The sequence below is a fragment of the Canis lupus genome, chromosome 29 (assembly GCF_003254725.2).
Source record: "Canis lupus dingo isolate Sandy chromosome 29, ASM325472v2, whole genome shotgun sequence".
Classification (NCBI taxonomy): Eukaryota; Metazoa; Chordata; class Mammalia; order Carnivora; family Canidae; genus Canis; species Canis lupus.
In genome coordinates, this window is record NC_064271.1 from 23,235,060 (window position 1) to 23,241,551 (window position 6,492).

Below are 6,492 nucleotides of genomic sequence, written 5' to 3' on the forward strand. Positions count from 1 at the left end.
ACAATACAAATCACTATATCAGTTACAAACAAGAACACTAGGATGGATACTTTGCCACTATCAAGAAACTTTCAGCACAGTTGCATCCAACATGGACATAAGTAGAAGATAAAGTTTACAGAGTATGAGACTTGAAAAAGTGCATTTCTAGCTTTTAGAGATCTTTGGAGGCTCAGTGGAAGTGTCATTTGCTCTGGGTTTTAAGCAAATGATAGAGGTTCTGGATCCAGAAATATACGAAGAAAGGGAATCCCAAGTGAAAAGAGCTTTAAGCAAAATTACGAAGGTAGTAAAGTATGCATACAGAACACAATTTGTTCTATTTTGAGTATAGCAGCAGGGTAGAAGCAAGATTGAAAATTCAAACTCAGGTCATATTATTAGAAGGACCTTCAATGCCAAGTTTGGGATATGACCTTTATTTAACAGGCAATGAAAGGGGTTACCCATCAGTGTTGACACAGAAATCTAGCTACATAACCCAGACACAAATTATCAGTCTGTGTCATCATAACCTTTGAAGTTAAACCTTTGGTCAGGAGTATATGCTAATGTCTAAAGCTTTAGGATCAACTTCCCAAGGGAAATTTATAGTAAAGCTTTAGATTTCTTTTGAGAATTTTCCTTTGAGGCAATATAAAAATCTGATGTGTTGTGTGTTGACTACCAATTTTAAGATAAATGTTGGAATGCTCTGAGTTTGCCAACTGCTGAAAAGTAAAATAATGACACATTAAGTAATGGAAATGTGGGAATTAAAACTTTCACAGAAAGAGAAAACAAACTCATCATTTCTTTCCTTATCTCTGTGTCAGCCCCCCTTGCTTGTTCATGTCTTGTCCTTTGAGATGTCCTCAGTTGCCTTTATTTCAGTGCTTTTGATATTCATGAGGGGTGAAACACCATTTTGGAATTTAGAAAGACTCTTGGCCTCAGTAACTGAAAATAATTGGAGTAATTTCATTTTACTTCTTCTAGAAGAAAAATCTGGAAAGTTCACAGGTTGACCTCTATTATCCTACCTTTCTGTAGTCCTTACCTTGTTCCAAGCCCTGCTAGAGTTACAGCTCTTGATGTGCTTTGGACTGTGTGGTGCCTCATAATCCACCAATCCTGCAAATTCCTGCCCTTGAATCTAGTATACTTTCACATATTTCTCCGAAGACCGTTAACTCAGACTGTCAGCTGGTAAAACTAAGTTCCATACATAAATTTATGCAGGAAGGAGAGGAAGAAAATATGCAGGAAAGAAAACAAATATTTGAACGCAGTGAAATAGTTATAATCCAAAAAATGTCAAGCTATAGTGATTTTTAAAAAGATCTTCAATTTGCAGATACTTTAACATTCTCTGCCAAAAACTCCAGGTATGCATCAGTGTCTTTCATCATTTTATAGCTTTGAGTGAGGTTTTGTGCTCCATAAATTTAATACGTTGTCCAGGTGATCTACTGTGTACCAAGGTAAATTCCCAAACCATATCTCTGCACTGATATGAGTGCATCAAATGTCCCTCCCAGATTTTCTATACCTAATCCATCCATCAAATAAGCCTGTATCAAGCATTTTTTAAAAGTGTTAACCATCCTGGATACTTTTTGAACTTTACCGTGATTAAAAATAAACTGGGAATATGTTATACCACAGATTTTTTGGTATGAATTGGGGCCGAAGGTCTGCATCTTTAACAAGGTCACAAGTGTGCTGTTTGGGAGACCACACTTTGAATAAAGTCTGAGTTTCTCTCTACTAAAGAGACTCAATATAATGGGGACACTGGGCACATGGTAGGCAAATATAAAGCAATCTTAACATAATTGATACAATCATTGAGAATAGAAAGGAGAGAGGGATTCATTTTGTGAAGAGTAGGAGAAGTTCAGGAAGTTTTCATAGAAAAGGAGACTTGGATGGGGTCTAGGGAGACATGAAGGATAGTAGCAAGTATGGAAGATATTCTTGACAGGAGGAATAGGTATTAGAATTCAGAAGACTCCATAGAATCACGTGACTGAGAGTTACCCATTGAAAAGACTGGTTAGGATTGGAAAGAGAGAAAGTTTATTTCTTATAGTAAACCTATATGGACATAAATATTTTGTAAGTTAGGAGATGGACACACAAAGCTCATATATAAGCATATGTACACAAATGGTCCTGGTCAAAATGGCCACTTTACTTATTCAAAAATCAATTTTATTTTCAGAAGAAACACCTTTCTCACATAGCTCTGTCTCTCCCCCAGTGCTCTAACCACAAAACTGGAGTATTTATTCTTTATTCATTGAGCAATAAATGCATGGAATTCCTACTACTTTATGCCAGAATATGCACTTGACTCTGGGGATATAGTTTTGAACAATGTAGACCTGTAACCTGACTTGAAGGAATTTGTATTTGGGGATGACTGACATTTACAAGTAAGTGCAATAAATTGTGAAGAGTATTACCAAAAAAATGTTGTTACAGGAATTGTTACATTACACTGTAAATAGATGCTCCTGAGAAAGTGATGGTTCAGCTGAAACCTGAAGAAATAAAGGAAGTTAACCAGAATATGTGTAGTGGAAATGGGGGAGGGAACGAGGGAGGGATAGAGAGAACAGCATATACAAAGTGCAGCATCATAGACTAGTGAGAAAATATAGTCTTCAAATAACTATTGGAGATTCAGCATGCTTGATCTTAGAGTATGAAAGGGGGGAAATGGTAAGAAATGAGAGCTAAGCAGGGACCAATTGCAGGCTTTAAATGTTGTATTAATGAACATAAGTATGCTAAATGCAATGGAAAAGCCACTCAATGGAAAAACCACTCAAAGGTTTTAAACAGGGAATGACAAAAAAATTTAAATTTAATATCTTACTGGCTGTAGGAGGAATACTCAAAATGTATGAAACAAGAGACCAGCTCTTAAAACTGCTCAGGTGAAATATGATGGCACTTTAGATGAGAATAGGGGGCAGTAAAAACGGAGAGAAGTAAATAATTTCACATTTGTGTATTTCCTGAGGGTAATGGGTGATACAAGAAACAAAGAAGTCAGTGATGACACCAAGATTTCAGGCTTGGCCAGATGCTATTTATTTAGATGGGGAACACCAGAGAAGATGCACTGTCCCTGACAGAGAAAGAATTCCCATTTGGATGTGTGCTTGAAGGAATTTGAAATATCCAAATAAAGATACAGAGTAAGGAATAGATGTTTGGAATTCAATGGGGAGACCTGGTTTTCAAGTTATAAATCTGGAAGTCATCAGCATATAGATGGAAATGAAAGCCCTGGAAATTGAGGAGATTGCTTTGTGAGAGTATGGGGGGTGGGGTGGTGAGAAGACTGCAGAGCTAAGAACTGAGTTCTGAAGAACATCAACACTAGGACGTAAACAAAGGGGGAGAAAAGTAGTAGGAGAATGAGCCATCAATGATTAAGAGGAAAGTTTAAAGAGAAGTATTAAAAGACAAAAGGGAGTATTTCAAGAAGGGAAAGGCATTTCTATGTGTCAACAAATTTGAATGGCCCTGAGACACATCAAAAAGGGTCTGTAATGGGTGACCCTGAACAGTGTTAAAAAGACTTTTTCTGGCCTTCCACCCTATGCTTCTATTCTGATCTTCCACAGAATTCCATCTGTTTTCTAAGACCCTACTAAAGAAGAATCTTCATAAAAGCCATCTTCCCATTGGAGATACATTCTCATTTTGATATACATCTGTAATTTTCTATACCTTATGTGTTCTTTGTAACAGGCTACTTTTCCTATCACTTGGGCATAGATCTCTAATATTCTGGAAAGTTACCTGAGGAGAGCTTGAACGAGGATGTTAGCTGAAATTAATCAGAGTTGCACAGCTGGTCACATACAGTTTTTATTAGTCTTTGCAGAATTTTACAACAGCCATCCTGATATAGTCCCTAGGGTTCTGAGAAGGCAGGAATTCTATTTCTGTGAATGGTTTTATCTTCAATATTTAGCTCATTGATATGTAAGAAACAGCCATTAAAAAGTTGTTACGTGTTTTCTTTCATTTTTTTTCCCTGTTGAAAAAATTTTAATTATGTTTCTATTGGAAGTCTCAATATTTTTGATGAATTCTAGGTTGTGTTGTGGCACAGTTATTCTTTTAGCATTCACACTTTAAATAAACAAATTTTCACCAGGGATTCCCTCCATGAAATTTTAGAGCTGATCCTGGCATTTATATCTGTTGTACTGGTCTGCAGGGGGGTGGCATTGGGAATTGTATACTGGTATTCCTTTCTTCCAGTAATACTTTCAATGGACACCACTGGATCAGGGTAGCATTTACATAGGTTTTCCTTGCAAGTCCCATCATGGTTTCTTTTCTTTTCTTTTTTTTTTTTTTTTTAAATTTATTTATTTACGATAGTCACACTCAGAGAGAGAGAGAGAGAGGCAGAGACACAGGCAGAGGGAGAAGCAGGCTCCATGCACCGGGAGCCTGACGTGGGATTCGATCCCGGGTCTCCAGGATCGCGCCCTGGGCCAAAGGCAGGCGCCAAACCGCTGCGCCACCCAGGGATCCCTCCCATCATGGTTTCTGATGTTGCAGATGGCATTTGTAAATGTCATTAGTTTATTTTTATTTGATCATTTATACACCATCTTATTCTTGCTTCTGTTAATCCATAGTTTGAAAACCAAAGATGTTTAAAGTGACTATTCTCTTTTGACCATGGACCTTCTCCAATGGGGACTGGGAGTAGGCATTGATTCTCTCTCTCCCTGTCACCATTTCTGACTTCTGAAGGACTTTAAGAAAAAACAAAGATTAATCAGTTTTCCAGAAGTTATAACCTACCCCCAAAAAGCATGCACTTGCTCTTCAGGTTCTTGTAAGGACTTAGGTACAAATTAGGAAAAAATGCCAGCTAAGGACTCCTTCCTTTGTACTATGTCCAGGGAAAGAGATCTGACAATATCCCCGGCAAAGTGCTCTATAAACACCCTCCTTTTTTAACCTAGCGGTAAGGAGTTACATGCAGAAAAATAGCTGCTTGAAACCCTTTGCCCCCATGTTAAGATTGCTGCCAAAGCTTTTGCCTTAGTTTGCTTCAACAAGAATAAACTATGCAAAAGCTCTGGAGTTCTCAGGCAATGTGACTGCCTGCCCTGCTTGTTTAAGGTCATTAAAATCTTGGCCTTTGCCAAAAGACTTAGAGCAGAACCATCCTGTTCTTGGAGTGACTTGTAATTTTGCTTAGGTCACAGACTTTTTAGTGGCCAACAGCATTAAAATGGGTCATTTTAATTGGTGTTAAGTATAAACAAGATGCAAAGAGTATGTGTGATAATTTTAAAGTTCTGTTTATAATGAAGATAGTTTGCTTAATTGCTAATACATTTACATTCATGAATTATTAAAAATAAAAACATATTTCCTACTATCCCTGTCAGATAAAAGAAGGATGTTATACTCTAAATGCTATTTCTTCAGAGATTTTCTTTATTGAGTCCTACAAAGCTTTCACATTTATCCTGGATGCATTTGTGACTATATTCATATAGCCAAAAAGACAGGAGGAGTTGTGTAATTATCTCGTGAGTTCAAGGCTGTCAGAACAACCTGTTAGGGCAATAAAAGCAAAACCATTTTCAAGTCATCATTGGTTGATTAATTATTTTGAACTGAAATGTCCAGTAACTCTTGCATTTGTTTTGGTTAAAGATAAAAGATCATTTTTATCTTGTTATAATTAACTATTTTGTCTCTGATGAAGTACAGAAATTGCACTAGTATTTTTGCTTCTTGAACAGTCTATTATGACTGCTTAGAAAGCATAGAACAGGGATCCCTGGGTGGCTCAGCACTTTAGCGCCTGCCTTTGGCCCAGGGCGTCATGCTGGCATCCCTGGATCTAGTCCCACTTTGGGCTCCTTGCGTGGGGCCTGCTTCTGCCTGTGTCTCTGTCTCTCACTCTCTCATGAAAAAAAAAATCTTAAAAAAAAAAAGCAAGCATAGAAGAGATTATGGCTCAATTTTATACTACAATTACAAAAGTTGGGGAATGTTTCATGTTCTGCTCTATAAGCCAAGCCAATATAATACATTTGTTTGTAAATAATTCTGCATCAAGGTTTATGAACCTATTCATCTTCTTCCTTTTTGAAAAATAAGATATCTGTAGGTCCTATCCAACTACCTACAGTATATATTTTAGTCATAATTACATTAATAATGTTTAGATGGTAAAAATATTTCTTGTGGTACTAAGTGGCCTACTATATTGCTTCAATTGACATTCCTAGGAGAAAATAAGGCCAAGGGCCTGGTGGGGATATGAGTAGGGCTGGGTGAGGTAGTGCAGAGGCAGGAAAGGTAATGAGGGATGGTAGTGGTATGGGTGACTGGTGTTGTAACATGTGCCAAGAACTTTTCAAATGTTATATTAATCCTCTTTTATAATGTGAGACCAATATTCTATCCATTTTAAATATAGAAACACTAAAGTTCACAAAATTTGCTTAA